Below are 11,138 nucleotides of genomic sequence, written 5' to 3'. Positions count from 1 at the left end.
ACCGGCCAATATTTTCGGTTTTTTGTAGACCTAGTTTGGTTCTCGATTCTTAAAATTGAAAACCGAATGGGTCGGTGCGGTTCTCAATTTCATACCTCGGTTAACCGGTACAAACTGAACCGAACTATATTTAGTTATTTACCCTAAGTTTTATACTTACAACAATTGGATTAGATCTACTATTCTAATCCTTCTCCACCAAAAGAGCCTTCATCACCTAATACTTAGCTATATAGATGTTGGTCAAACTTCCGAGATTGCTAGACAGTTTCTTCATGCAACTACTAGTTGGAAGCTGGAAGAAGCTATTCAGTTGTTTTATGTGAAGGGAAGGATGGAGGTGAAGTGAGGGCTCCTTTACCAGTGAAGCGAGATATTTTATATGATGATCCTATGTTGTATAGAGCTGCGAGGATGGGATATTCATCAAACGAGCCAAGTTCGTTGGTTGCATTTCGAAATTTTAATGAGGAGATGAGACGTCCTGGAGTCTGGGAGACTGGGCAAAGTGCCGAACCTTCAATTGATAATCTTGCATCTCTGTATCGTCCACCTTTTGCCTTAATGCATCACAATATAAAAATGAGAAATACAGACGTAGGTGTGCCTTTGTATGTTTGCAATTCAATTCAATTTGTTTTTTTTTTTTTAAATAATTTGATGTGAAATTTTGAATTGGTTTTATTTTTTCAGGAATAAAGGTTTGATATAGAGGAAATTGCCAAAGATTTGGATGGGACTAGAAGAAACTTAATGAGATCTGTAAAAGTTGTAGCTCAGATTGTGTTTAGAATTGAGTTGTGAGGAATTTGGAATTGTAAAATTTTATTGGAATTGTGTAATTGAAATATGGATTAATTCTTAAATTGACGTTATAAAATGTGGCCTTTGTTCATTTTTCAATTCTATAAATGTTTTTGAATTGAAATACTAGTTTTGCTATTTGTGGATATTCATGTTACTCTTGAAATCTGATTTTACAGTATTGAGTTTTTACATTTGTTCCAATAGATCAATTTATCAAATTTTATTGGACTATGTTTTATGTTCATCTGGTTCTTGCTGTTTTTATTTTAACAAATTCATTCTAAGGTGTGATTCTTTAGTGATGGGGCATGTTGGAATGTTGGAGTAGGTAAAAATACTGAACCAAAGGAGTGTAGTACTACATAATGACAACGGCAGAACGTTAGCTACTGATCGGTAAGTCATCTTTCATACTATGATGATAGTGTGTGTGTGATCCATATACACGTCTAGACTATTAGGAACTGAGATTTGGTAAGGAGGTTACTATCGCTAGTTATTTAACCAATACTGGATTGTTTCAAGAAGAAGCAACAGGATCTCTTAATGTCATGAGATCAAAGGAAGCTGCATCTGCACAGGACAAGTGGCTTCTTGTAAACCTGCAGTCTCCTAAAGAGTTCAGCTCCCATATGCTGAATCGTGATACATGGGCAAATGAAGTTGTGGCTCAAACTATATATTAGTACAAATTTCATCTTTTGGCAGGTGTATGAAGAGTCTACTCAAGGCAGGAAGGTATGCACTTACTACAAGTTGGAATCTTTCCCTGTGAGATGCGTTCATGGAGTGGAATGGTTCAGCCAGATAGTTTACTGGAGGACCTACTACCATTCATGGACCGTGCCCCCAAAGACAATCATGCAATTCCTGGTGCACAAAATTGTCTTGATTATGCTAGTAACTTGACTTTTGAGGAGTCTGGCCTGGCAAGTTTAATGATTTCTGTGACGTGGGAATGATGGTGTTTTATAAGTTTGTCTTAAGCAGTTAAACCGGCCTGCTAGAGTACAGGGGAGAATTGTGTTACATAAATTTTCTTAAAAAAAAAGCTATATAGCCCATTGCCATTTAACCTTTGTTGGTCAAGCGTGTAGACAAGAGGATGAGTATATTATATTGGTCGCAATTCACATTCACCAAAACAAAGCTCAAAGTTCTAGCTTCTAAGCTAGTTGAACTGTTGAAGAGTTAAACAAAGTGTATTAGCACAAAAGTTTATACTACGTCAATTGTACAAGCATATGAGCATAAAAGTCTTGAGCTGGTAAATTTATAGTCCCGCATCGCCCATACTAGAAACAATAATAACATTACAAGTTTATAAATACATGGGCTTGGTTAGTTAACCAAATATTGGGCTTGGGCTTGGTGCAAATCAGGCTTTATGTCAGTAAATAAGTAATTTTGGAAAAGGGGCTAAGCACCGGTCTTTTAACCGAACCGAACCGAATTTATGGTTCTGCACCCGATTTTTGTGATCTATCGGTTTGTTCACGATTTTATTTTTTAGGAACCGAGTATTACCGGTTCGGCTCAAGATTTTATCTAAAACCGGATCGACCTAAACCGTGAACACCCCTAGCTTCTACACGACTTCGCTTTAAGGCAGGTTGTCTTCAATGACTTGATTAAGGGGAGTGTTTTCTAATACCGTCGGTGCCATCAGTAATTGATTAGGATTTGACTTCTTTATAAGGAATTTATCCATAGTTGTTATTCCTTCAATGGTACGGAGAGATAGGAGATGTAGAGAACGGTTGCGCCCAACTGCCCAAGCGAAGCCAAGACGGCTAGCATACTTAGCAGTTAATATAAACAAATAATGAGAGTATAGTACGATAATCACAGGAGCAGATGAGAATAATTCCCAAAGACCATTCTTCACCAAACCCGAACCAACCAACCGAGCCATTTGATTCAACAACAACAACAATCCCAAATCTCAATAACAACCCTTCACCCAACAATCCTAGGCCCTATTCCAATTAAGGGAAAAGAAAGCGCATATGAAAAACCTATAATGGAATTGATGATATGACCAATCTGACTTGACTCTATCGCCAGCAGAAGAAGTCAAAGCTTTCCGAAAATCAAAGGCGCTGAGGGTTTGCCAGTCTGCGAGACGTTGAGAGTTGAGATAGTTGAGCGAGTGAAAAATGAAAATGAGAAACATAAATATGTGGGTGTCCCTAAGCAATTAGTTTCTTTTTTGTTTGGGTTCAATTGTGAACTGTGTATGTGGGCCTATTGTTTAGTACTAGTATTTTTTTTTACACAAATTCAGGCAGGGCCTATGCCCTACCTGGCCTATACATGGCTCCGCAACTGATTAGAAACCCAAACAAAAGCATGTTCCCAAGAAAAGAAAAAAAGAAACAAAAACCCCATTTTGTAGACTTTGCATTGGCCCTATTGAAACTCAAGGCCGGCCCTATAACTCACCAAGCCTTCCATGCCACCTTGAAGGTATGCCTTTGGCATCAGCACACACACCACAAACGAAGACCATTATGAAAATTTAAAAAGCCTACGCTACCATGAACAAATCCGCTCAAAGAGCTCTCCACCAAATGCGTATTCCATAACAATAGCTAGATGGGTTGGTGTCAATATTACCTACCAAAAAAAACGAAGCTCAAGCCATAATTCTTTTCAATATCAATATATTATTATCACATAGAGAAAACGAAACAGACCTCTTTGAACTTGACAATATTAGGATGACCTAGGGGTGTGCATGGGTACCCAATTACCTGAAATCAAATTGGAACCGAAACCGTTTATAACGGTTATGGGTCTTAAAATATTAGACCCATTAAAAGTGGGTCTACAAGAACCGAACTGATAAATAACTGAAATCGTTAGAACCGAATAGTTAAAAATCGATAGGTACCCAAACTGAATCCGGAACCGATTAGTATGATTTTAATATATAAAGTTTAATATTATATTCCACTAAATAAATGGAAACCCAAATATTATAATATATAATTTTTGTTTGTTAGGTGTAAAAATCTACTAAATATATATAACATAATAGTGAATATGTGTTATTAAATGCATGGTTTATAGGTTTACATTAGACATGTGCATTATAAATGTTAATAATAATGTCAACGTCTACACGTATACTATGAATTAACTAATATATTGTATCTATTAACTAATAAACGTGTATGTGCAGTGTTTGAATTGATATATTACACGTGTATATATTGGATAATGAATACGTGCATTAATGTTAATTAACACTTGTGGTATATATACTTATTCTATATATAACGCATGCACGTATAGTATAATGTACACATGTTCGATTTAAAATACACGCGTAAGAGATGTATTTAAAGTTTTAAGGTGACTTTCAAAGACTATTGAATTTGCCACTATTGCTTTTTATGAGATGACAAAAATATTGATGTCAAGTGTTATTGTCGCCACAAAAAACCAACTTTTATATCGATTACATAATAAAAAAAAAAAATGTAATTTTAGCAACACTAATGTACAACCCAAGAAGGAACTGAAATCTGACCCAAAACCGACTTAATTAATAGGTATGGATCCGGGTTTCTAAAAAAAAAAAGAGAAAAAGAAATAACCGAACCCAGTAGGAACCGTTAAAAATAAAACCGAAATTGAACCTGAACTGACCCATGAACATGCCTAGCCTTAGAACCCTTAATGATCTGTGATTGATAATCTCTCTTTGCCATCTATCTGTTATTTTTTTTTTTAATTGGCAAGCCTATTTTAAATGAGATCAGTAACTCTTTGATGTTGGCGAGATTCGAGCCCCAAACCTCTGGTATCATCACCCAAAGATTTTACCGACTTTACTCGTCGGTACTTACATCTAACTGTTAAATACAAATTAACAATATTTCGATCAAATAAACTACTAAAGTCAGAAAATAAAAAATAAAAAATGGAAGATTACTTTTTCACCATGTTCGATGTACTTAACAACAACAAGTTATTTACTCTGTTTGTATTGGAAAAAAAAAAAAAAAAAAAAACCAAGTTATCTACTCTGTTTATCTCTCATCAACCTTGCTAGCCACACCAAAATTACCCGACCCAATATCTCTACAAGAAATTGGTCGCAAGGCCCAATTTCAATTCAAAACAACTCTAGAGGACAGAGTTTTTTTTTATAATCACTCACAAGGACAAATTTCGGGTGAAAATAACCCTGAAAACCAATTTTCGCGTGAAAATAACCCTCAAGGACAAATGGCCCGGATTTGAAATAAATATTTTCCAATTTTACCCTTTCTGTCATTTTACTATGAACAATTAGTGTTCATACCTTTTGCTGATGTATGAACAATTAATGATTGTTCATACCCAAATAGGTGAACGTACCTTATACAATTTATTGATGTATGAACAATGATTATTCATAGATCATGTTGAGGTATAAACAGTGATTGTTCATACTCTAATATGTGTTCTTACTGATCATACATTATGTTAAGGTATGAACATTGATGGTTTATACCCTAAATAATCATTGTTCATACTTCAATAAGTGTTCTTATTGATGATACATTATATTTAGGTATGAACATTATTGATTGTTCACACTAGTAGAAAAAAGGCTTTTTGTGACTATTTTAAAATGTTATTTGTGACTGTTTTGTTCGAAACGGTCACAAATGGCAAAAAAGGGTTTTTGTGACTGTTTTAAAAAGTTTTTGGTGACGTGCGTTTTCGAAACGGTCACAAATTGTTTTTTTTTTAAAGAAGGTGTATATATGTGGAGAACTATTTGTGACTATTTTACTAAGATAGTTACATATTGTCCGACCTTAAGTGACCATTTGACCCAAGTAGTTTTTGGTCCAGCGCGCCCACAACTCTACTGAAAAACAATTAATTCGAAACATGACACAGCCACGTTCACTCTCACCTCCCTCTGTCTCCCACTAACTTTGGATTCGAAAACTTTTGTTGTGTCATAAAATGTTGTGAATTTGTAATTTCACTGTGACAATTTTTGTTTCGAAAAGTTTTCCAACCCGCTCAAAATTTCAGGCTCAAAATTTCAGGTTATCTCTCGCCCATTAAAAGAAAATAAAAAGAAAAAAGGAAAAACCCTAGGCTACTACTACTCACTGTCGCACTCTCTCCCCCACTGAATCGCCCTTTCTTCTCGCCTCCACCACCAAATATTAAATCAGCTCAACCGATGAATAACCCTCCCCAACGGATTGGAGAACCATTTCCCTCTCATACATGCTTCTTTACTCTTAGAAATTTAGAATTTCTTAATTTGACATCTGCACGCACTACACCAGAATGGTCAATTCCTAACATACCATTTTTTTTTTATTTCTAACGGATATATCTGTTACCAATTTCCTTATGGGTATATCCGTTACTTCTTAAGTTTTTTTTGTTAGTATATATCCCAATTTATGTTTTTGACCCAGGTTTTAATATGTTTTACCAAGAAAAAAAATAAAAAAATCGAGAAAAAAAGAAAATAAAACAAAAGCCAAAAGCCAAAAGAAAGTAAAGTCCAACTATCTTGCCTCTCCACTCTCCCTTCATGTATTTAGCCATATATTAACCTCGCACCAAACTCAGAAACAATCTCCATTACCCATTTCAACTCCACAGCAGTTCAACAACTACTCTGGGTTTTCAGGTACATTTTTTTTTTTACTTTTACTTGTATTAGGACTTTTAAGAAAGGCGATAGTTTTCTTCTTAAGTTTGGTGAATTTATGTGTCTAAACAACCATCGATTTATTAGAAATTGATGGTTGTTATCAGTTTGGGGTGGCAATGGTTTTCACCAGATAGCTAAAAAGAACAACCATCGGTTTTTAGAAACAAAAACATTCTGACACCTATCTGATGCATGATATTTGTTTGTTGAAATGCTTTATAAAGTTTGGTTAATCTCGTTGTAAAAGATGGCATTTATTAGACTGAAAAATGAGATGGGCATATTAGTGAACATCTTGTGCATATCTAGAAGATGGAATCATGTGGCTAATGTTGTTCCTGCACTATTGGGTACTTCAATGATGAGTTATGGGAATGTATTTGTATTGCCTGAGAATGATAAAGAATTGGAAATGTCCAGTTTTGAGTTTGGTAATAATATTGGTTCTATGGAACTCATGGTTGTTCCTAAAAGAAAGGTAATCTTGTTTTTGAGTAAAAAAAGTTGGTTCCTTTTGTTGGATTTTGGGTGTGTATAAATGGGTGATGGTTGTTTGTGCTTTTGGTGATTTATGTTCATACATTAATTAGAATTGCTTTGCTAGGATTTCCGTTTCGATAATGTCTTTGAATACTTTTTCGCATTGTAGTTCAAATGGAATTGATTTGAAAACTGGATGACCTTTGCCTGATTTGAAATGATTGACTGATTCGTGTTTTTGCATAATTATTCATCTTTTACTACTTTATGTTTGATCAAAAATATGTGCCAAATGTTATAGATAAAAATTGTTTGGTATGAAAGCTATAGTTACCTTGTTAAAGGCATGAAGAGTTTTCATTTCACCAAGCAGATTCTAAATATCTTAGAATGACTAAGAAAATTTGTTGAACTTGCGGTCTCTAAACACAAGAGAGGCATAAGAAATGGACCGAGGGCTTTGAAACCTATTCCACTTATAATCGATGCGAGGTAAGATATTTGTCAAAGTTACATACCTTTAACAGGGATCTAATTTGTCGATCTTGGGAACCAAGGACCATAATTGTTTGTTTTTACATACCTTTAATAGGGATATGATTTTTGATTCATGGTTTACAAATAAGGGTGTCATTCATTAAAAGAGTTATTGTCTCTTGAAAACTTTTGTGATGAACAAGATGAAACAAACTGTTCTTGGATTTTGGTGTAAAAGTCATTTCTTTTATAGAGCTCTAAGGATGGAGACAATGTAAGCTCTCGCTCGATCTGTTTTCTCTCATCTATCTGTCTTTTCGTATTTCAATCCAATTTTATTTTCCATTTTTTTTTCTTCAATTCTTATAATTTCAAGCGGTTCAACCTAAACCCTTTGCGCTTGGAGCATCAATATGTTCAATGGGGTTTCCTTAAAGCCCTGAAATTGAAATTAAGGTATTTTACAATCTCTTCATTTTGATTATTTTATATGCACCAATGACAAGCTGTTGATGGCCGTCCTTTTACTGGTTATTGTCTACTTTTAATGGGGTTGTTTGTAATCTTTGCAGGTTATGAACATTAGTTCCTTTTATTGATTGCGGTTTTGGTTATTGTGGGATGCTTCATAGTTGGTGGTGTTGTAAGTGGTTTTGGCTTGTTCATTACTTTGGAAATTTACTTTTCATTTGTTTTACAAGGTGGTCCTTGTTCTTGGCTAGTTTAAATACGGAAAGCATTCACTTTAGGATACAGAAGTATTGACTTACACTTGCTAATTGTTTTGCATACAGAGGATGCATATGAAAAGCAAGTTGTAGATGGGAGTTATATCGCCTTGTTGGGTGCTATGGAATATTGTAGTCATGCTAGAGGTGTAGCCTATTAGCAACAATACAAGTTTGTTTGCTTCATCCAAAAATGTGTTGTGCTTTGGCGGGCTAGGATAATTACTTTTCTAATTCTATTAGATGTTTAATTTTGATTTATATTCAAATATATATATCCTTAATCCAAGTATGTCTTGGTTTATTTGTAAAGTCTCAAAAGAATTAGTGTTTGTGAATAATATTTTGAAACTTTATGTATTATGTTTGTTTAATTAGGAAACTTTTATCAATGCAACTCCAATTCAATGTGGAATCCCGGTTAATGTTTTCACGTGTATTCATTTTTTTTTTTGAAAAAACAAATATATTCATCACATATTTAACCAAATCGTCATATATAGTTGTCCTTTTTGTGACGGTTACAACATGATTACATTATTGTTTTGTCAAAACAGTCACAAAAAGAAGGATTTTTTTTGTGATGGTTATAAGTATTTGTTACTGTTTTATGTGGTGGAAATAGGCATATATGGAAGGGGATATTTGTGACAGTTTTAGGGAAAAAAAATGACCCCCACTCCGTCATAGTTTTGGGAAATAGGATGACAAAAGACTTTTTGTCACTGTTTTTAACAGTGATATAAAGTCTTTTTTCTTGTAGTGCAAGGACAAGGACAAAGTAATTATAATAATTATAACAATAATAATTATAATGATAATAGAGGTATCGTTCTGATTAATAATAACTATCACAACCCACTTGTTAATAATCAATGTGAGATAGTTCATGTCACACCACCTGTAACAACTACACATCCACAACCGGATCGTTTGGACACCTTTATGCAAACCCAACAACAAATTTTATAGTCCATCCAACTTTCCTTACAACAGTTAACCCAAGAGAAAGTACAACCAAAAGGTGTGTTTCCAGGTCAAGCAATACCTAATCCTAAAACACCAAACACAACCGGTAAACGATAATACTAGTAATGAAAATAGAAACGTAGGTGAGTTAAATGCTATCACCACTCTCCGTTCAGGCAAAGTGGTTGATAACACTAGTAGAAAAAAGGCTTTTTGTGACTGTTTTAAAATGTTATTTGTGACTGTTCTATTCGAAACGGTCACAAATGATAGAAAAAAGTTTTTGTGACTGTTTTAAAAAGTTTTTGGTGACGTGCGTTTTCAAAACAGTCACAAATCATTTTTTCTAAAGAAGGTGTATATGTGTGGAAAACTATTTGTGACCATTTCACTAAAATAGTTACATATTATCCAACAAAGAAGGTGTATATGTGTGGAAAACTATTTGTGACCATTTCACTAAAATAGTTACATATTATCCGACCTTTAAGTGACCATTGTACCCATTATTTGACCAAACTAGTTTTTGATCCATTGCGGGCCCACAACTCCATTAAAAAACAACTAATTTGAAACACAACACGCCCACTTTATGTTACTGTCTTATATAACCCATTCAGTTTTCGGTCAGTACCGCCACAACTTCACTAAAAAATAACTACTTAGACACACAAATTAGTAGCCTAGTGAGGCCACGTTCCTTCAAACACTTTCAGCCCAGTGAGCAGTACGTGCTCTCCTCTACCAAAAAAAAAAAGGAAAAAGGTTCAAACGCCCACGACTCTCTCTTCTTAAGTTTTCCAATTTCAAAAAGAAAATTTTGGTTAGTTGGGAACTCCGATAACCGTTCAACTTCAAGTTTTCAGTCTTCAATTTCATTTTCTTTCTATAAGAATTTTTATTTTCTTAATCTTTATTTGTTTATCTTTACTTGATGCAGGTTCTCAAATTTGAACTATATATTCTCTCTCACCTCAGTACGAACAAAAGGTTCATTCTTTATTCTTTTATATCTCAAGTTCTAATGATTTGTGTCTCTAAATTGGTCTTTTTATCTTGTTGTTGTTGTGTTGTGAAGTTAATTGGAGATGAAAGCGTTTCCACCGAATGATACTAAATATCGATCAAACTTTAGCACAATAACAAGTCATCCAAGACCTTGCTAACTACTCTTGCCGTGATTGGAATTATGATCGTCATCTAACAATTGCCCATACTTTTTGGCACTTCCATAAAACTAAAGAAACGGTCATAGGTCATAATCACGTGCCTCCAGTATCGATGATGTAAAGCTGTTGGCGAAAGCTTCAACTAATTGTGCTAAATATTAGTTATAACATTGTTTCTAGCATAGTGTCATATTATGTGAAAATTGATGCTATTTCTTATGTTTGGCCCCGGTGAGAACCGAGGTGAATAAGGTTTTGGAGATCGCCGCTCTGGAAAGTTAATAGGTTCCAGCTTAGATGCAAAGATTTATCTCCACGTTCGATGCCGACTTGTCCTCTAAATTACATGAGGCGTGTGCATCCAAAGAATGATGCTTTGAATTGCATCACATATTTATAACTTCTCGGTATGCATTGCTCTGCACCAAGAATGGTGTTTATTTTCTTGGTAAATGCTTTTAACTATTTAAATTGAAGCTTTCTTGGGGCTATCCTAAAATACACCAAAGAGAAGTACCATCGGATCGGTTGAGTAGTTGAATTCTATAAGCTGAATTATACCGCTTCTAGCATTCAAAGTTGGACCTATATCATGTTTATTCATTGATATTATGACTGCGCAGTTTGAAATTCTTTCATCTATGGGAAATGGAATTGCTTTGAAAGTATTCCATATTCGGAGATTGTCTAATCCAAGGGAAAAAGTATGGGTTGGTGTATCCCGCGCGGGACGGATCAAAATGTGAGAGATCTTTGGAATTACTCCACCAAAGTTGGTTCCTTTTAAGGCATCCCACTCTTTGCAGCCGATGTTATAATGTTGTC

At 34.6% G+C, this 11,138-nt stretch overlaps 1 pseudogene; it reads left to right on the top strand.

The window, feature by feature from the left end:
* Nucleotides 1-66: 66 nt before the first annotated feature.
* Nucleotides 67-1,769, top strand: LOC147514404 (plant UBX domain-containing protein 7 pseudogene; annotated as a pseudogene).
* Nucleotides 1,770-11,138: the final 9,369 nt, after the last annotated feature.

This window comes from Coptis chinensis, chromosome 2 (genome assembly GCF_015680905.1).
Source record: "Coptis chinensis isolate HL-2020 chromosome 2, ASM1568090v1, whole genome shotgun sequence".
NCBI lineage: Eukaryota > Viridiplantae > Streptophyta > Magnoliopsida > Ranunculales > Ranunculaceae > Coptis > Coptis chinensis.
This window is presented reverse-complemented; position numbering and strand designations above follow the sequence as displayed.